The sequence below is a fragment of the Balaenoptera acutorostrata genome, chromosome 10 (assembly GCF_949987535.1).
Source record: "Balaenoptera acutorostrata chromosome 10, mBalAcu1.1, whole genome shotgun sequence".
Taxonomy (NCBI): domain Eukaryota; kingdom Metazoa; phylum Chordata; class Mammalia; order Artiodactyla; family Balaenopteridae; genus Balaenoptera; species Balaenoptera acutorostrata.
The window spans coordinates 24,260,062-24,281,779 of NC_080073.1; the positions used below are offsets into that span (position 1 = coordinate 24,260,062).

Consider the following 21,718-nt stretch of genomic DNA (forward strand, 5'->3'; position numbering starts at 1 on the left):
AATGTTATGTTCTCTTCTATCGTTCAGAGGTAAAAGCTTCATCAGGTATTTCATGATGCCACTGGAAACCCTTTAGGAAATACAGATGAACAAACATGACCTGGGGCCTTCCTTTCATGAAATGCTTACAGAAAGATCCATTACCACTTGTGCATGCCTTTTAAATGGAACATTACAATGCAATGTCATTGTCACCACATTGCAGGCAGAGTATATCCTCAGATCTTCTAATTTAAAAAAATCTACCAAATGAGATAAGTACTGGTTTGCACTAAACATGTGAAATTATAATATTGACTTCCTCAATTAAATCTACCACTGTAAGCGAAGTTCACTTTAGTTCCGAAATATTCGTAGTATTTACAAAAATTATCAGGAGGTCAAAAACAATACATCAAAAAAAAAACAAATTAGGTCCAGCTTAGGGGAAATAAAGGACATAATCTTTAGCCAGAACTAGACCCAAGCTCCAAGTTCCTTTTACTGATCTTTATTGAAAAATAAAGTAATAGAATCATTTGCAATAAAAATATTCATGTGGGCTTCCCTGGTGGTGCAGTGGTTGAGAGTCTGCCTGCCAATGCAGGGGACACGGGTTCGAGCCCTGGTCTGGGAAGATCCCACATGCCGCGGAGCAACTAAGCCCGTGTGCCACAATTACTGAGCCTGCGCGTCTGGAGCCTGTGATCCGCAGCAAGAGAGGCCGCGACAGTGAAAGGCCCACGCACCGCGATGAAGAGTGACCCCCACTTGCCACAACTAGAGAAAGCCCTCGCACAGAAACGAAGACCCAACACAGCCAAAAATAAATAAATAACTAAATAAATATTAAAAAAAAAAAAAATTCATGTATCTTAACCCATATGCATATTTTAACCCATATGCAAAAATATATATAACGGAAAGGAACCCTTTAAATAATAAAATCAAGGTTATACTTTCCATGTGGATTTGTGCTCCCATTTTGAATCAGTGAGGGAAAAAAAAAAAAAAAGACTGTCCTTTCAATAAATGGCTTTGGGACAGTTAGATAACCATTTAGAAGAAAATTATGTTTCATCCCTGTCTCACACTTTACCTCCAAAAACAGTTCCAAATGGATTAAAATTCTCACTTATATAATTTATTAGAATACTAGAAGGAAAAGGTAAATATTTTAATATTCTTGAGGTAAAGAAACAGGTTTATGCATGAGACTTTTTTAACTAGGAAAAATATTTGCAGCACATATGACAAGAATGAATTCTTAATACTAAATAGTTCCTATAAATCAATAAGAAAAACACCAATACCAATAGAAAAAAATGGGGAAAGTCACAAAGGAAGAAAAATAAGTAGCTAATGAACATGTGAAAATATTTTAAATTCCTTAATAACATCAAAATGAAAATTAAAACAATACAGCATTTTTCAAACCTATCAAATAGGCAAAGATTTTTATAGGGGGAGCATCAAAGCAACTTTTCTGGTGAGTGATATGACAAGATATATCAAAACCCTAAAAAATGTTCTTTGTCCTCAACTGTTCTACTTACTGCATTGTACTCTAAGGAATTATTTTTTTTAAGCCATAGAAATATGACTATAAGCATATTCATTTCACCGTTTTCATAGCAAAAGAAGAATTTTTATACAACCAAAAATGTTCATCATTGCATGATTGAGATACTTTGGTTACAGTATCCATATGTAGCTATTTAAAACCGTGATGTGGGAGAATCTTTAATGATACAGAAGGATGGTAAAAATAAAAACAGTTGCACAAGAGCATTTGCATATGCTGGTTTCTATCCTTAGGCCCCAGCAGATGCACTCCCTACTTTCTCTTCTTTTGTTTTCTGTCCTAGAAAGCTGACCGGTAGGAACTGCCCCCTGGTTTCCAGTAGGGTTTGGCCAATGAGAGTCATGGGCAGATCTGAGGATGGCGAGAGAAAGAGGTCAGGGTATTTCTTCTCTACTTGCTCCCTGCCTCAGCCCAGTTCTGGCAGGTGTTGCATTCCTCTACAATACGGCTACTATCTCTTTGGCTCCCTTTCTCTTTCAGGTCTAGGGAGGATAATGGCTTCCCACTGTTGTAAGCCCTGGCTGCGTCTTCGTACCTTATTGATTTTCCTAACACTGCCCAAGTCTCTCTTCAAAATCCCAGTTGGATGCCTTCTGTTTGCTGCTAGAACTCTGACTGATAAAAGACACTGTAATCCAATGTTTGTAAACATTTACATACTAGTTCCCTATTGCTGCATAACAAACTACCCCAATACTTAGCAGCTTAAAACAGCAAACATGTACCATCTCAGAGTTTCTGTGGGTCTGAAATCTGGAATCGGCCTAGCTAGGCCTGGCTGGCTCATAATCTCTCATGAGACTGCAGTTATGCTGTCAGCCAGGACTACAGTCCCAACTGATGGCTCGAATGGAAATCCACTTCCAAGCTCACTCACGTGGTTGTTGGCAGGATTCAGCTCCGCACAGGTTGTTGGAGTGAGGGGCTCAATTCCTCAATGTCTGTTGACTGGAGTCCTCCCTCGGTTCCTTGCCTCGAGGGCCTCTCCGTGTGGGAGCTTGCAACACAGCCCCTGGCTTCCATCACAGCGAGAGAGAGCACCCAAGATAGAAGCCACAATCTTTTGTAACCTAATCACGCTCAGGGGGAGGGAATTATACAAGGGCATGAATATAAGGCAGCAGCAATCAATGGGGACAATCTTAGAGGCAATATATATAATTTACAAATGCACAGAAAAAAATCTATATGATGATGGGTTATCTTTGGGGACATTAAAAATGATGTTTGTTTTCTTCTTGCGTTACTGGCCATTTCTAACGAATAAATAGTACTGCTGCAGCTATTACCATCAGATATTGTTGCTGACCTACCTCCAGCTGACAGCCACTCACATGATATTGCTTAATTTCTTTGCCTTTTCCATGAGCAAGTTGATATCAACCTGTCTAGATTTTACAAAGCGTGAATCAGTTATCTCCCATAATCGGGTTTTGTTCAATATTTGACCCAAGATGAAGCTCTGGCTAGGTTTCCAAAACATATATAAAAATAATCAGGATGAAATTTGCTCAGCTAATTTTTACATTCTCTGACAAAGATCTCCACTCTATTGGATGCGGAAATTATCCTAAAACCTTGTGCCTGTGCATTTACTGACCATCAGTTTGGCAAGCCTGTCACACTGATATATAACACCAAACTGCCCTTGCTGTAATTGCTCCCCTCTGTTGAAGTGGCAACTGATAATTATAGGTCACCCTTGTGACACTTACCTGACACAGAGGACGACAGCAAATGATTTTTCTCAGTCACTGACTATTGTTATATTCAAGGGCAAATCGAGCTATTTTTCTTTCTGCAGTAGAGGAAATAATGGGAAAACAGAAATGGGGTTCATGATCTTCCCATTACAGGAATTTAAAACAAAACTGTCCACCATTAAACCACAATCACAAATAAGAACCTTTATTATCCTTCAAATTAATTCCATCAGCAAGTGCTAACCAGTTATTGTGTGTCCATAATGGCCTTTTTTCTTTCTAAACATCTGACCCTCCCAACTTCATTTTTTATCATGGTGTTTCATGATTCTTACAATCTTCTGGGTTAAGAAGCCTGCCTCTTGTCCAATTTCGTTTTTATCCTTGATGTCTAAACCATTGCCTAATCCTTCAGAGGCCTTCCTCCTCTCCTTTCTGCGAAACTGAAGGCTCTGGTTTGAGCTTTCAAAAATCATAACTTAATGACTAAACCAGTCATAAAAACCTTCTCCTGTCTCCGTATCCCCATTTCTAGTTCATCTGGACAGCTTTGCAAGAGTTAAAAAAAAAAAAAAAAAAGGAACCATCTTATATCAGGCTCTGTGTCGATGACTGACCATTTCCCTATTTATTTTCTCACTTAATCCAAACTGTCAACCTGTGACGACTTAGGTATTATGATCAAGCCTGGACTCCTGGTTTCCTGTAAAACCCAAAAGGAAGTCATGGACTTCCATTGACTGTCTTTGGAAGACAGTTTGTTACAAAGCTAAACGTAGTCTTAACATATGATCTGGGAATTGTGCTCCATGGTATTTACTCAAATTAGTTGAAAACTTATGTCCACACAAGAGTCTGCAAATGGATGTTTGCAGCAGCTTTAATCACAATTGCCAAAACTTGGAAGCAACCAAGACATCATTTAGTAAGTGAATGGATAAATAAACTGTGGTCTATCCAGGCAACAGAATGGTATTCAGTGTTAAAAAGAAATGAGCTATCAAGCCGTGAAAAAAGACTTGGTGGAACCTTCAATGCATAGTACAATGCTAAGTGAGACAAGCCAGTCTGAAAATGCTATATACTGTATGATTCCAACATTCTGGAAAAGGCAAAACTATGGAGACCATAAAAAGATCGGTGGTTGCCAAGGGTTAAGGAGAGGGAGAGATAAGTAGGTGGAGCACAGAGAATTCTTAGGGTAGTGAAACTATTTTATGCGATGCTATAATGGTCGATACATGTCGTTACAGACTTGTCAAAACCAATAGAATGCACAATACTGAGTGATTCACCTAATGTAAAGCATGGGTTTGGGATGATAGCGAGGTTGCAATGTAGATTTATCAACTGTAACAAACATACCCCTCTGGTGAGGGCTGCTGATTGTCGGGGAGACTGCGGGTGTGGGCGGAGGGGAAGGAGGGAGTATATGGGCGCGTTCCACTGAGTACTCCAAATGGAGTGCTTGCTGCTCAGTTTTACTGTGAATCTAAATGTGCTCCGAAAGATAAATTCTATTGCAATAATTTCAAAAAAAGGAAGTCATTGTACTATACCCTGAGATTCCCAATGATAACTAACTTCAGTCAAATTCTATCCTCCTTCTACAGGGGCTGGGGTTGGGGAGGAAGGGGAGAAGGGAGGGAGGGACGGAGGGAAGGAGAGAGAGGGGGAGGGAGGGAGAGAAGGAAGGAGGGAGCAAGGAGTGTGCAAAGAAAGAGGAAAAATAATACATGAAAAGAAAAATATCTTGTCTCTGCTCCATGGGTTGGAGATACTTTTCCTCCAACCCAAATGTTCACTGACAGATGAATGCATAAACAAAATGGGGTGTATACATGATCTCGGAGAGGCAGCAGTGGGTGGTGGCGTGAAGCAAGATCTTAATTCCCTGCCCAAGAATTGAACCTGGGGAGCCTGGATGAAAACTGGGAATCCCAGTCACCACACCCCCTAGCTTTTGCCCCCAGTGAAAAATGCATTTCTCACAGAGGCAAAACTGTAAAAAGAGGTACAAAGTTTATTATTAGAGACACAGCACAACAACAAGTGGGAGAGCACACAGAGAAACAGTTTGTTTAGTTAGGACAGAAGCAAGGCAGAGATGCACAACCGGAGAGGAAGGGTGTGGGTGTCCTCCCAAATGAGGAGGAACGCAGTGAAGAGGTGGTTAGGTCATTTATATAGGGCAGTTCTTCCGGCTCCTTGTTTACCTTTGGCCAATTACCTGGTTTCTTCTTCCACACCTGCCCTGCCCTAGGACCCTCCCCAACGTGCGTGCGCAACGTTTTTCCAAGATGGATTTCAGCCCAGAGGTCTATGGGACAGCCTTAGCATCACGTATTATGGGGTGGTGCCCCCCCCTTTTTGACCCCCAAGGAGCCTTTCTGCACATGTGCAGTATTTCCCTTGCCCTAAGGATGGGAAATGTATGACTTCTTGATCTTTTAACAGGGTTTAGTCCCACTCTGTCCCTGCCATAAAAATGTCCAATGTCTGGTTATTTACCCTATTTCTGTTGCTGGTTTTTTTTTATATCAAGGTGCAGGTCTCGAAATATAGACAGGAGTCTGGTTATAAATATGTAGTCCTGGAGCCCGTTTGTCTCTTGCTTCAGGAAATGTAAACAGGGGGCTGGGTAATGAATGTCCCGGCTTGGAGCCCATCTTCTTCTCACCCCAGGAAGTGTGAACAGGAGGCCAGTTGTAAATGCCTAGCCTGGAGCCCATCTATCTCCTGCCTTATACATACAATGGAATCTTATTCAGCCTTAAAAAGGAAAGAAATTCTGATACATGGACAAACCTTGAAGACATTGTGTTAAGTGAAATAAGCCGTTCACAAAAGGACAAATACTGTAGGATTCTGCCTACAGAGGCACCTAGAGTAGTCAAATTCACAGAGACAGAGAGTAAAAAGCTGGTTGCCAGGAGCTGGAGGGAGGGGCAATGCTTAGTGTTCAATGGGTACAGAACTTCAGTTGGGGAAAATGAAAAAGTTCTGGGAATGGATGGTGGGAACGGATGGTAGTAATGCCTGCACAATGTGAATGTACTTAATGCCACCGGACCATACAGCTAACAAGGTTAAAACGGTCATTTTTATGTTATGTATATTTTACTAACATAAACAAGATACTTTTTCTTCATAGGAGATGGAACGCATTTAACGCATTTCATTTCAAAGATGAAATGATTCTCAGGCTCACGAAAAAGCTGATGCACAACATTCTTTAGTCAACCAGTAATCAAAGTTCTCCCTACCCCTTCGATGCCATTTTGCTTCCTAAGTCAGAGTGGCTGGAGGGAAGTGGGGTGGCGGAGGCAGCAGTAAGTGAAGAGCTCCATTACACGGCGCAGGGCCCCAGCTCATTCACTGATATGGAAAATGTTTTAAGAATGAAATATATGGCTTTGAATTCCCATTCACCAACTCCCTCATCATGAGGTGCCTCCCCCGGCTCAGTTTGCCATTCTATACCTTCCTCATTGCAAACCTTCCCCAGAGCTCTCTGGCGCTGCAGTCTTTTTATTACCTTCCGTCAAACAGCAGTCCTTCATTCAAAAGGGCATGACCTTTCATTCCTCTGAGCTACCAGCATGGGTCCTAAATGAACACTTCAGGCTTCATGCTACAGGCTGAACATTAATCTGCTCCAGCTGTCCCCCAGGTGAACCCATTAGAGCTCAAAGAATCACTTGAAAAAAGTGAGCTAATACCTTTGTCATTTCTCAGGTCCAATGCTACTGACATTGCAAAATGGCCACAGTTCCCCCAAATAATTACGAGAGAACATGTTACCCTCTGTAGGGTAATGTGTCTCTCAGGTGCAGTTCCACATCCTCTCTTAATTTTTAGTTCCTCTTGCAGGTTTTATTTCTCAACAGACATTTTATATTTTTACCTGAATCCTCGGGCCCCAGACTATTGCTTCAACCTCATGGCCTGCCAGTTACCTTTCTCTGCTCTTTTTTTTTTTTTTTTTTTTTTTTTAAAGTTTTACTTGATTTTATTTATTTATTTATTTATTTATTTATTTTTGGCTGTGTTGGGTCTTCGGTTCGTGCGAGGGCTTTCTCCAGTTGCGGCAAGCGGGGGCCACTCTTCATCGCGGTGCGGGGACCGCTCTTCATCGCGGTGCGCGGGCCTTTCTCTATCGTGGCCCCTCCCGTCGCGGGGCACAGGCTCCAGACGCGCAGGCTCAGCAATTGTGGCTCACGGGCCCAGCTGCTCCGTGGCATGTGGGATCTTCCCAGACCAGGGCTCGAACCCGTGTCCCCTGCATTAGCAGGCAGATTCTCAACCACTGCGCCACCAGGGAAGCCCCCCTTTCTCTGCTCTTGATTCCCCACGGGAGTTGACCTCCATACTTTCTGCCTCAGGGCTTGGGCACAAGCCCACTTCCACCCTTCTCCTTCTTACTTCACCTTTACTGACAATGCAGTTTAATGTGGTTTCCTCAGAGGTTGTCTTCTCCCTCACATCGCCCTACTCCTCCCATATTTCTCCTGTAGCATCATATTTTTTCCCCAGCACTTATCATAATTTGTAATTCTATGTGTGTGTGCTCATCGCTCTCCACCACTAGATTATAAAATCCACGAAGACAGGGTCAATGTCTTATCAAGTTCACCACTGTTCTCAGTGCCAGACACATAGGAGGAGTTTAATTGTTGGAATGAAGAAAATACGAGAGGGGCTGGAGTCAGGATGGTGTACTAGGAGGACGCGGAATTCACGTCTCCTCAAAACTAGGGCACCTACCAGGCACCGGTGGGGGACCACGGACACCTAAGGGGACGGGAGGAACCCCCAGTGACCAGGTAGGACATGGGGCTTGGGGGGCAGTGAAGGGGGAGGAGAAGTGGAGGCAGGACGGGACTGGCACCCCTGAGGGGCGGCTGGGGGAGGGGAAGGGATCCCACGCCCAAAGGGGGAAATTGGGGAACCATTGGGAAGGCAGAGGATCAAAAGGGAGTGTGGCCAGGTTTCCCCTGCCCACTTGGGCCCCCAGGAACCTCCTGAGATCCCAGGCCTGATCCTCTGCCCACCAAGGCCCCCTCCAGCTGTGCGGGTCCTGAGAGAGTGGGAGGGAGAGAGGGGGAAGCAAAAGTAAAGGCCGGACCTATGGGACCAGCACCCCTGAGGGGCGGCTGGGGGAGGGGAGGAGTTTCTACAGCCAGCGGGACCCACCCACAGCGCCAGGGGAGACCCTGGGGGAGACAGTGGGGGAGGGGCACGAAGGAACGGAAAGGAATGGGGCCAGTGCTTTCCCTGTCCACTTAGGCACCGGGAAGCCTGTTGGGCTCCCGGACCTAACCCTCTGCCCTCAGAGCCTCCCTCCTGCCCTGCAGAGCCCAAGCCCCACCCCTACACCCCCACACAAGGCCCACCTCTGCACTCGGAGACCCCCTCTGAGACCCCCTCCAATGGGCGGGGCCTAAACCCCACCCACACACCCTCCCCCAGGGCCCTACCTCCAAACTCCGGAACTCCACACTCCAGAGGCCCTCCTTTCCACGTGCTGCCTCTCCCCTTCCGTGCAGGTCCTAAGCAGAGACCCCCAACCCACGCTTGAACATCACCCCGCCCAGGCCCCACCCCTGCCTAACTTCAACCCCTGCCTAGCTTCCACCCCTGCCTAAACTCCACCCCATGCCAAGGATTTTTTTTTTCTTTTCTTTTCTTTTTTCCTCTTTTAGATTGTGGTTCTGTTTTACCTTGTTGATTCATTGTTGTTGATTCCTTTATATTTTTATTTTTCCTAATAAATCTTTTATTTTTCTAATTTTATTTTATTCTTTACACTTCGTTAATGATCTCTCCTTTTGGCTTGTTCCCCACCCCCCTTTTTTTTTCTTTTTTCTGTTGTGGTTTTATTTTACCTTGTTGCAGTTGTTTCAATTATAGTTTTATTTTTCCTAATATATTTTTTATCTTTCTAATTTTATTTTATTTTTTATTCTTTGATATTGTACTGCTCCTTTTTTTCTTTCTTTCTTTCCTCCTTTTTTTTTTTTTTTTTTTAATACCGCACCAAGAAGCTTACAATATGATATCTTGGTTCCCAGGCCAGAGGTCAGGCCCGAGCTCCTGTGGTGGGAGCTCCAAGTCCAAACTGCTGGACTAACAGAGAACCTCAGATCCCAGGGAATATCAATCAGAGGGAGGCTTCCCGGAGGTCCTCACCTCAGCACCAAGACCCAGCTCTATCTAACTGCCTGCAAACTCCAGTGATGGACGTCTCAGGCCAAACAACCAGTAAGACAGGAATACAGCACCAGCCATCAAAGAAAAGAAAAAAAATGAAATGACAAAAAAATACGTTACAGATGAAGGAACGAGGTAAAAACCTACAAGACCAAATAAATGAAGATGAAATAGGCAACCTACCTGAAAAAGAATTCACAGTAATGATAGTAAAGATGATCCAAAATCTCAGAAACAGAATGGAGAAAATACAAGAAACATTTAACAAGGATCTAGAAGAACTAAAGAGCAAACAAACAGTGATGAACAACACAATTACTGAAATTAAAAATACTCTAGAAGGAATCAATAAGAGAAAAACTGAGGCAGAAGAATGGATGAGTGAGCTGGAAGATTAAATGGTGGAAATCACTGCCAGGGAGCATAATAAAGAAAAGAATGAAAAGAATTGAGGACAGTCTCAGAGACCTCTGGGACAACATTAAACACACCAACATTCAAATTATAGGGGTCCCAGAAGAAGAAGAGAAAAAGAAAGGGTCTGAGAAAATATTTGAAGAGATTATAATTGAAAACTTCCCTAACATGGGAAAGGAAATAGTCAATCAAGTCCAGGAAGCACAGACAGTACCATACAGGATAAATCCAAAGAGAAACATGCTGAGACACATATTAATCAAACTATCAAAAATTAAATACAAAGAAAAAATATTAAAAGCAGCAAGGGAAGAGCAACAAATAATATTTAAGGGAATCCCCATAAAGTTAACAGCTGATTTTCAGCAGAAACTCTGCAAGCCAGAAGGGACTGGCAGGACATACTTAAAGTGATGAAAGGGAAAAACCTACAACAAGATTGCTCTGCCCAGCAAGGATCTCATTCAGATTCGATGGAGAAATTAAAACCTTTGCAGATAAACAAAAGTTAAGAGAATTCCGCACAACCAAACCAGCTTTACAACAAATGCTAAAGGAACGTCTCTAGACAGGAAACACAAGAGAAGGAAAAGACCTACAAAAACAAACCCAAAACAGTTAAGAAAATAGTAATAGGAACATACATATCAATAATTACCTTAAACGTAAATGGATTAAACGCTCCAACCAAAAGACATTGACTGGCTGAATGGATACAAAAACAAGGCCCATACATATGCTGTCTACAAGAGACCCACTTCAGACCTAGGGACACATGCAGACTGAAAGTGAGGGAATGGAAAAAGATATTCCATGCAAATGGAAATCAAAAGAAAGCTGCAGTAGCAATTCTCATATCAGAAAAAATAGACTTTAAAATAAAGACTATTACAACAGACAAAGAAAGACACTACATAACGATCAAGGGATCAATCCAAGAAGAAGATATAACAATGGTAAATATTTATGTATCCAACATAGGAGCACCTCAATACATAAGGCAAGTGCTAACAGCCATAAAAGGGGAAATCGACAGTAACACAATCATCGCAGGGGACTTTAACACCCCACTTTCACCAATGGACAGATCATCCAAAATGGAAATAAATAAGGAAACACAAGCTTTAAATGACACATTAAACAAGATGTACTTAATTGATATTTATAGGACATTCCATCCAAAAACAACAGAATACACTTTCTTCTCAAGTGCTCAAGGAACATTCTCCAGGATAGATCATATCTTGGGTCACAAATCAAGCCTTGGTAAATTTAAGAAAATTGAAATCGTATCAAGTATTGTTTCCGACCACAATGCTATGAGACTAGATATCAATTACAGGAAAAAAATCTGTAAAAAATACGAACACATGGAGGCTAAACAATACGCTACTAAATAACCAAGAGATCACTGAAGACATCAAAGAGGAAATCAAAAAATACCTAGAAACAAATGACAATGAAAACATGATGACCCAAAACCTATGGGATGCAGCAAAAGCAGTTCTAGGAGGGACGTTTATAGCAATACAATCCTACCTCAAGAAACAAGAAACATCTCAAATAAACAACCTAACCTTACACCTAAAGCAATTAGAGAAAGAAGAACAAAAAAACCCCCAAAGTTAGCAGAAGGAAAGAATTCAGAAAGATCAGATCAGAAATAAATGGAAAAGAAATGAAGGAAACAATAGCAAAGACCAATTAAACTAAAAGCTGGTTCTTTGAGAAGATAAACAAAACTGATAAACCATTAGCCAGACTCATCAAGAAAAAAAGGGAGAAGACTCAAATCAACAGAATCAGAAATGAAAAAAGAGAAGTAACAAGTGACACTGCAGAAATACAAAGGATCATGAGAGATTACTACAAGCAACTATATGCCAATAAAATGGACAACCTGGAAGAAATGGACACATTCTTAGAAAACCACAACTTTCTGAGACTGAACTAGGAAAAACAGAAAGTATAAACAGACCAATCACAAGCACTGAAATTGAGACTGTGATTAAAAATCTTCCAACAGGGCTTCCCCGGTGGCGCAGTGGTTGAGAGTCTGCCTGCCAATGCAGGGGACACGGGTTCGAGCCCTGGTCTGGGAAGATCCCGCATGCCGCGGACCAGCTGGGCCCGTGAGCCACAATTACTGAGCCTGCGCGTCTGGAGCCTGTGCTCCGCAACAAGAGAGGCCGCGATGGTGAGAGGCCCGCGCACCGCGATGAGGAGTGGTCTCCACTTGCCGCAACTAGAGAAAGCCCTCGCACAGAAACGAAGACTCAACACAGTCATAAATAAATAAATAAATAAATAAAAGAACGTGAATTTCTAAAAAAAAAAAAAATCTTCCAACAAACAAAAGCCCAGGACCAGATGGCTTCACAGGTGAATTCTATCAAACATTTAGAGAAGAGCTAACACCTATCCTTCTCAAACTCTTCCAAAATATAGCAGAGGGAGGAACACTCCCAAACTCATTCTATGAGGCTACCATCAACCTGATACCAAAACCAGACAAAGATGTCACAAAAAAGAAAACTACAGGCCAGTATCGCTGATGAACATAGATGCAAAAATCCTCAACAAAATACTAGCAAACAGAATCCAACAGCACATTAAAAGGATCATACACCATGATCAAGTGGGGTTTATCCCAGGAATGCAAGGATTCTTAGATATATGCAAATCAATCAATGTGATACACCATATTAACAAACTGAAGGAGAAAAACTATATGATAATCTCAATAATGCAGAAAAAGCTTTTGACAAAATTCAACACCCATTTATGATAAAAACTCTCCAGAAAGTAGGCATAGAGGGAAGCTACCTCAACATAATAAAGGCCATATATGACAAACCCACAGCCAACATCGTCCTCAATGGTGAAAAACTGAAACCATTTCCTCTAAGATCAAGAACAAGACAAGTTTGCCCGTTCTCACCACTATTATTCAACATAGTTTTGGAATTTTTAGGCACAGCAATCAGAGAAGAAAAAGAAATAAAAGGAATCCAAACAGGAAAAGAAGAAGTAAAACTGTGACTGTTTGCAGATGGCATGATACTACACATAGAGGACCCTAAAGATGCTACCAGAAAACCACTAGGGCTAATCAATGAATTTGGTAGAGTAGCAGGATAAAAAATTAATGCCAGAAATCTCTTGCATTCCTATACACTAATGATGAAAAATCTGAAAGAGAAATTAAGGAAACACTCCCATTTACCACTGCAACAAAAAGAATAAAATACCTGGGAATAAACCTACCTAGGGAGACAAAAGACCTGTATGCAGAAAACTATAAGACACTGATGAAAGAAATAAAAGACGATACAAACAGATGGAGAGATATACTGTGGTCCTGGATAGGAAGAATCAACATTGTGAAAATGACTATACTACCCAAAGCAATCTACAGGTTCAATGCAATCCCGATCAAACTACCAGTGGCATTTTTCACAGAACTAGAACAAAATATTGCACAATTTGTATGGAAACACAAAAGACTCCGAAGCCAAAACAATCTTAAGAAAGAAGAATGGAGCTGGAGGAATCAGGCTCCCGGACTTCAGACTATACTACAAAGCTACTGTAATCAAGACAGTATGGTACTGGCACAAAAACAGAAATATAGATCAATGGAACAGGATAGAAAGCCCAGAGATAAACCCACGCACCTGTGGTCACCTCATCTTTGATAAAGGAGGCAAGAATATACAATGGAGAAAAGACAGCCTCTTCAATAAGTGGTGCTTGGAAAACTGGACAGCTACATGTAAAAGAATGAAATTAGAACACTCCCTAACACCATACACAAAAGTAAACTCAAAATGGATTAAAGACCTAAATGTAAGGCCAGACACTATCAAACTCTTAGAGGAAAACATAGGCAGAACACTCTATGACATAAATCACAGCAATATCCTTTTTGACCCACCTCCTAGAGAAATGGAAATAAAAACAAAAATAAACAAATGGGACCTAATGAAACTTGAAAGCTTTTGCGCAGCAAAGGAAACCATAAACAAGACGAAAAGACAACCCACAGAATGGGAGAAAATATTTTCAAACGAAGCAACTGACAAAGGATTAATCTCTAAAATATACAAGCAGCTCATGCAGCTCAATATCAAAAAAACAAACAACCCAATCCAAAAATGGGCAGAAGACCTAAATAGACATTTCTCCAAAGAAGATATACAGATTGCCAACAAACACCTGAAAAGATGCTCAACATCACCAGTCATTAAAGAAATGCAAATCAAAACTACAATGAGGTATCACCTCACATCAGTCAGAATGGCCATCATCAAAAAATCTACAAACAATAAATGCTGGAGAGGGTGTGGAGAAAAGGGAACCCTCTTGCACTGTTGGTGGGAATTTAAATTGGTACAGCCACTATGGAGAACAGTATGGAGGTTCCTTAAAAAACTAAAAATATAACTGCCACACAACGCAGCAATCCCACTACTGGGCATGTACCCCGAGAAAACCATAATTCAAAAAGAGTCATGTACCACAATGTTCATTGCAGCACTATATACAATAGCCAGGACATGGAAGCAACCTAAGTGTCCATCGACAGATGAATGGATAAAGAAGATGTGGCACATATATACAATAGAATATTACTCAGCCATAAAAAGAAACGAAATTGAGTTATTTGTAGTGAGGTGGATGGATCTAGAGTCTGTCATACAGAGTTAAGTAAGTCAGAAAGAGAAAAACAAATAACCGTATGCTAACACATATATATGGAATCTAAAAAAAAAAAAAAATATTCTGATGAACCTAGGGGCAGGACAGGAATAACAACATAGATGTAGAGAATGGACTTGAGGACACATGGAGGGCGAAGGGTAAGCTGGGACGATGTGAGAGAATAGCATTGACATATGTACACTACCAAATGTAAAATAGCTAGCTAGTGGGAAGCAGCCGCATGGCACAGGGAAATCACCTCAGTGCTTTGCATCCAGTGGGGTGGGATAAGGAGGGTGGGAGGGAGACGCAAGAGGGAGGGTATATGGGGATATACGTATGCATATAGCTGATTTATTTTGTTATACAGCACAAACTAACACAACACTGTAAAGCAATTATACTCCAATAAAGATGTTAAAAAAAGGAAAAAAAAGAGAGAGGAGAGAGAAAGGGAGGAAGGGAATGAAGTAGGGAATGAAGACACAGTTGCATCTTCAGTCCTATAGCAAAGCTGGTGTACATTGGGAAGCTTCATCTGGCAGCCAAGACTTCTGGAGACCAATTCTAGAGGGTTTGTAATGCTATGGGAATCTTCAGGTGTCCTTTCCTCCAGAAAAACATTCCTCCCCTACTTTTGAGAGTTGGAAAACAAACGATGTCAAAAACACAGTATGTGCTCCTGGCAAAGAGCGTACGGAATCCATATAACAATCCTTATCCTAATTTCCCTGATCCCTGCCCCTCCCAGAGTTCACTGCCGTTGGCTTGCCAAGGTATCCGTTCCAGAAAAGAGCTTGCTCAGAAGCACAGCTGTATCCAACCAGGGCAATGAGAAATCAGTTTTGCTGTGACCCAGTTGGCAATATAGATTGGTCGTTTCACAAAAGCAGGTAATCATCTCTCTTTTTAAAAGTCATTGTGATGATCAGTGAGAATATATGTTGCTTGCAGATATAAAAAGAGAAGATTAAAGAAGAACCTAAATTTTACCTTAGTAAATCTAGAGAAAGAATCATTAAAAATAAGCTTCAAAAAAACAAGAATACAGTTGAGTAATCCCTCAGAAACAAAGTGATTTTTCTATAGTGTTATAATTATAAAGTGTTTTCCTATGTAATATAAGATTTATCCTCGGTAAGTACTCAGAAAGTACCCTGCTTACGCAAGTACTCATAGTATGCTTACTTTATGCTTGCATATAATGAATTTTTAATTCATGAAAAATAGAACTACTTCTGTTCAACAGTTGATCAATAGCAATAGTAGATGATCTATTATGCCACCTTTCTTTTCCACCTGTATTTCTCCTCAACTTCTAAAATAGTCCTCTAAAAGAAAGCTTAGGTAGACAAGAAAATTGGGACAGAACTTATGATCAAGATTTAAAATTAAGGCAAGAAATATATTTCCAAAATGTATATTGTGTGCCTATCTTCTTTCTCAAATATTTTACAATTAACAATGAAACATTTGTGATTTTAAAAAGACTTGGTTTTAACTATGCATTTGTTTATATGAAAGTTTATACCATTTGTCAATTGCTTTGGGCAGCAATTTGGAGATGGGGGCCATTGTTTTATATGCATTGTGTTCTTATTCATCAAAGAATCATGCAGAATATTACAAGTAAATCATGTAGAATACTGCATCAGGCCCTGGGCTGAACCAGGATCAGCCTTTGAAACAAATTCAGAGTCTGTCTTCTTGTAGTTCTGTCTCATTGGAAATGACAAATTAGGATACATGTGTAAGGTTGCATATGCCTCATTTACTGTAAAACCGCTAATTGTTGGGACCACACTGGACTAGAATGGTCTAAAGAAATGGTAGAGTCACTTAAAATGTAAAAACCATATTAGCTGTAGGCTGTACAAAATCAGGCAGCAGGCTGGATTCAGCCCAAAGTCTGTAGTTTGCCAACCTTTGCTAGAGAATATCTATGTAAAGTAGACATTTGAGATTATTATTTCATTTGAGTTTATTATTTCATGGAAGGAAATTTATATTTTATTTTATTTTTTAAAAATTTTACTGGAATGTGGTTGATTTATACTGTTGTATTAGTTTCAGGTGTACGGCAGGGTGAATCACTTGTACATATACATATATACATTCTTTTTCAGATTCTTTTCCCATATAGGTCATTACAGAATAGAGTTCCCTGTGCTATACAGTAGGTCATTATTGGTTATCTATTTTATATACAGTAGTGAAACAGGAGGGAAGGGGGTAGGGCACAATCTTTAAAACAATGATATAGCCATAGGACATGACAAAGACTGGTTAGAACCAACTGGGTCCAAGATGGCAGAAGATTTGACTTCCAGTAGACCTTGAGCCTCATTATATGCTCATTGTAGTACATTAGCATGCTAAATGACACACCCACTGGCACCATGACAGTTCTGAGGCCAACCATAAAAGGTCAAAAAGTGGGTGGTGGCCCAATTCCTGGAAATTCCCACCCCTTCCCCAAAATAATTGGAACAATCCTCCCACTCATTAGCCTATGAAATTACCCAGCCCATAAAAACTAACCACAGCATATTTTGAGGCTCATTCGCCTTCTGAGATGGTCCACACTCTGTCTGTGGAGTGTGTTTCTTTCTAAATAAATCCATTTCTTACCTAAAAAAAAGAAAGAAAGAAATGGTAGGAAACTGAGACTGCAAATTCTCTGAGCTAATGTGACACACCTATACCTTGTATGCACGGCAGGTATACCTGTCCTGTGTAGGTGAGGAAGCCCAGAGGGCTGTGAATTTGGGTAGCAGTTGGGCCTCCCAGTGAGGTGCAGATGCCGTGTGTGTGGTCTGTATCCATCTAAAAAGTTAAGAAAAGATGCTGTTAGGCAAAGCCTTCTGGATCTCAAGTCTGATAGCCATTTAGAATCTATAACTATCACTGGGCTGATACAAACATATTAACTGAAGTCCTTTTTTTCTGAAATGTCCTCTGTCTAATGCTTTACAATAATTTACTCACTCTTCCAAAAATAATATCTACCCTTCCCAGGAGGATTTTTTTGTAAGAGAAACTGTGTGTACAGCTTTGCAGACTAGGTGCTGCATGGCTCCAAGGGGTGCCAATCACAATGTAATTCATGTGAATGTTTCACAGATTTTTCATTGCACAGCTCTGGGGGACAATAATTACACTGCATTCTATGCAAGTGGCAAACCTTGGAGTGGTACAGTGCACAACCTACACAGCCTTACATGGCGGCCCTTGCTCTATCTCAGTCTGAAGTTTGTTGCCTCCAAAATGGACCCTGCCTTGGAGCAGAGAAAGCGAGGATTTTGTAGTAAATGCTACTGATGCACTGCCCCATATCCCCCTGGTTCACCTGTAGCTATGGTAAACAGTCCCTGGCACACCGACAACATCTCAACTCAGGAATCAGTGTTTCTCATCCTCCACCTGAGTGCTCTCTCCTGGGCTGGGAGCTTTGCTGGAACCATCAATATATGTGGGTAAATCAATGCCCCAGCCCTCACTCTAATAGGGAGATTTTGTACGTTTTCCGCATTGTTTCTCAGAGGTTCCCCAGGAGAACTGAGCCCTAGTTGCTTCCAGCCCTAAACTGCTGTTTTATGCACACTTTATTGCCTTTTCCCCCTTTTCTGTCTCACTTTTTCCACTTTCTCATTTGTGCTTTCCAGGAATTGTCTCCCCCCAAAAAACTACCTGCACCCAAGTCTTTGTCTCAGGGTCTATTTTAGAAGAAATTAAGACAGATGCCGTTAGGAACAAGTGACCTTATTTGGTTCTGTAACCTGAGTGCTGGTCCAGGGCTAAATACACGTTGGATGAATAAATGAATAATTCTTGTACAGGGCAACGGTCTGCCTCCTCTGATCATGAAGGTGGGAAGTAAGAAGACCACGTTAGGCAGTGAGTTCTCATGCCCCAAACTGCATCTGTGACAACACGACAGAAAACTCAACTGCCCCTCACAAATGCAACAAAGCGTTGCTCCATTGCACATGCAAATGACTGCTCCTTCAGCCAGCCCTGACATAGTCCACATTGTAATTTTGAGTAGGGAGAAGTATAAGATCCTTTGTACTTATGCTATAAAAAGTCTCTCTCCACCCCTCAAATTCTCTTCAAGCTCTTAATAAAATACCTGCAGACACCCCCATTCTGAACTTGGACACAAAGCCTTGAGATAACCTAGCTTTGGAAAAACGATGAGTGCATCTGCTTCCTAACCAGAGAAAGATATAAGATTCTGGGGACGGGGAATTTTAAATCCATTTCTTTGTTCTTTAAAATCACTCCTTTATCTCTGAGCCTCAGCAACGCTTTTTCCTCTCTAATTCAGGGAGGAATACATGTGCAAAGACTGTGAAATTAACAGAGTGTATGCACAATCTCGATAAATAAACATGAAAACCTTTTCGTTGCACATGGCTAGCTTCATTCAATTAGTGAAATGTTAAAACACTGTTGCATTGTACAACCTAACCTCTTAATCTGTGGAAAAACTAAATAAAACGAATAAAAAGCTAGTGGATAAAAAAAGCTTGAAATTCTTCTGTTTCCGGCAAAGTACTCAGCCAAACACGGAAGCAGCAGAATCTGTTTTCCAGAATTCTCATTGCCATCTCACAGCACCTTTAGTCCCCCTGGTCAATACCCTTCCCCACCTCCTAGTACCACAGTCTTCCTCTCTGCAGTCAGCTAACTTTCCAAAATGTTAGCTGATAGCTAAGGCAAGAAGAGTGGTTTAACGTATTCATGGCAAACATATTAGAAAAGCCCTCACTTTGTCTTATTGTGCTCATGGCACACATTGCTAATCTACTGCTGGAACAGCATCACACTGCTCAACAAACTGCTGCCAGCAGACAGCAGCAGTCAGTAAGAATTGGTACAAGAAAGTCATTCCTTCAACTATTCTTCACTGAAGTCCAACTATGTCCCAGTCACTGTTCTCACTCAAGGAGGACAGCAACGAAAAAGCAACGTCCTTGATGACATGATATAGTGGTGAACAAAACAGACGATATGTTCTTGGGGCATCAGCATTTTAATAAGTGCTTTGGAAAACAGAAAACTCTGAGCATCCAAAAGCATGAAGGTGCCAGAGTAAATGGCATGGCTGCTTTTGATATTCCATCAAATAACTGGTCCTGACATTTTCATTAAAGTTTCCAGTTGTAAGACAAGCAGTTCTAGCACTGTATCATTAGGTCAATTATCTCATTATTGATTAAAAATTCAGACACAGGGGAAAGAGGTACGTAAACTGGGTAGAGTATCCCTTATTTTACTTCTTTCCAACACATTGCATGACTACTATGTGCCAGGTGCTAAACTAGGGATGGGGATACAGAGATGATTAAGTTTCATTCTCTGACATTGTAATGCTCACAGTGTAATAGGGGATATGGATGGCATATCCTGACAGTGTCTCTGACCTCCTCACCCTTGTACCTTACTTGATACTCATCCTGACCCTGACCAATACCCAGATCTTGACTCTGATGCTCACCCTAACCATTATACTACCTTCACCCTGGAGCTCACCCTCACCCTACCTTGACTCCGATCATGACCCTCACCCTGATCATATACACCTTCACTCTTTTTTTTAAATATATAAATTTATTTTTTTTTTTATTTTTGACTGTGTTGGGTCTTCATTGCTGCGCGAGGGCTTTCTCTAGTTGCGGCGAGCGGGGGCTACTCCTCGTTGCGGTGCGCAGGCCTCTCATTGCAGTGGCTTCTTTTGTTGCAGAGCACGGGCTCTAGGCACACGGGCTTCAGTAGTTGTGGCACATGGGCTCAGCGGTTGTGGCTCACGGGCTCAGTTGCTCTGCAGCATGTGGGCTCCTCCTGAACCAGGGCTCGAACCCGTGTCCCCAGCATTGGCAGGCGGACTCCCAACCACTGAGTCACCAGGGAAGCCCCTACACCTTCACTCTTATGCCACGCTGATACTGAACCTGACTCTGATCCTCACCCTGATTCTCCCCTAAACAATGACCCTACATTCTCACCTTGTCCTTGATCTTAATACTCATCTTGTTTCTGAAACTGACACTAAACTTCACCCAAACTTTGACCCTTATTTGGCCTCCCTCTACCTCTGATTCTTACAGTGAACCCAAGAGTAACCTTGATTCTCAACCTGACCTTATCACCCTGACACTGACCTAATAGTACACTCCTCACCCTGACTCTGAGCTCTGCCTTCACTCTGAGAATAAACTTTTCACTGACCACGACTCTTATTTTGACCCTGACACACACTTTAACCCTGATTCTGAACCTGAAACTGATCCTGATCCTTTCTGTGACCCGAAGGTCACACTCACCATGACAGTGACCCTGAACCTCACCCTCATCCTGTCTGTGATCCTCTCCTGACCCTCATTACTAACCTCACCCTGAACTGAACCCTACCCTCATCCTGAGCCTGACACTCTGTCATGCTTAAATATCTAATCAATACCCTGACCCTGACCAGAGCCTGACACTGACCCTGATACAGACCCTAATCCCTATTATGACCTTGGCCCTGACGTGAGCCTTGCCATCATCAAGATGAGTTTGAATATGAAATCTTGTACAGTTATACTCTGGTTTTATTGAGATTCCTTGTAACTCATGGTAAGAATGTAATTCTGAGAACTATGTATACTTTTGAACTTGCTTACACTTGCACTGCATGCTTTCAAATATGCTGGTTTGATTTGTTAATATGGTCTACCTCAAAGTAAGAAGTGCAGTTTAGAAGAACATGTAGTTCTCATTGATTTGCCTCAGACAGAGCCTGGGTTCAACTCTGTTAATTCTTACAGTCATTAAGAATTTTTTTTAGAGAGGAAAGTTTGATTCTGAACTTGATTTCTTCTTTACAGCTTGTCTGTACACATATATATAATTTTCAACTATGTTTGCTTTAACTAGCAATAAGAAGTAACTCTTGGAAACAATGTGTAAATATGACCTCCTTTTCACATACACAGCTTAGGTTATTCTTACCCAGTTCAAACTCATAAGAAGAAAGAACAGTTGAGATAAAGTGTATTTGAGTTCTGTTTTTGTTTTTTTTCCTCACATAAATCTTACATATGTCTCAGTTTAGGCAAACAAGAAGTAG

General features: G+C 41.4%; 1 long non-coding RNA gene across 6 annotated transcripts in view; it reads right to left on the reverse strand.

Annotated features, from left to right (window-relative positions):
* The window catches only part of LOC103016490 (uncharacterized), a 173,294-nt gene that overhangs the window by 668 nt on the left and 150,908 nt on the right, over positions 1–21,718 (reverse strand). For 3 of the 6 annotated variants that reach the window (XR_009009447.1, XR_009009445.1, XR_009009442.1), the window contains 4 exons: positions 17,329–17,427; positions 17,143–17,232; positions 3,280–3,362; positions 2,442–2,634 (listed from right to left, as the gene is read on the reverse strand). This is a non-coding gene — a long non-coding RNA (uncharacterized LOC103016490). Of the gene's footprint in view, positions 1–2,441; positions 2,644–3,279; positions 3,363–17,142; positions 17,233–17,328; positions 17,428–21,718 lie in introns of all 6 variants that reach the window. The other 3 variants (XR_009009446.1, XR_009009443.1, XR_009009444.1) reach the window with 3 other exon arrangements.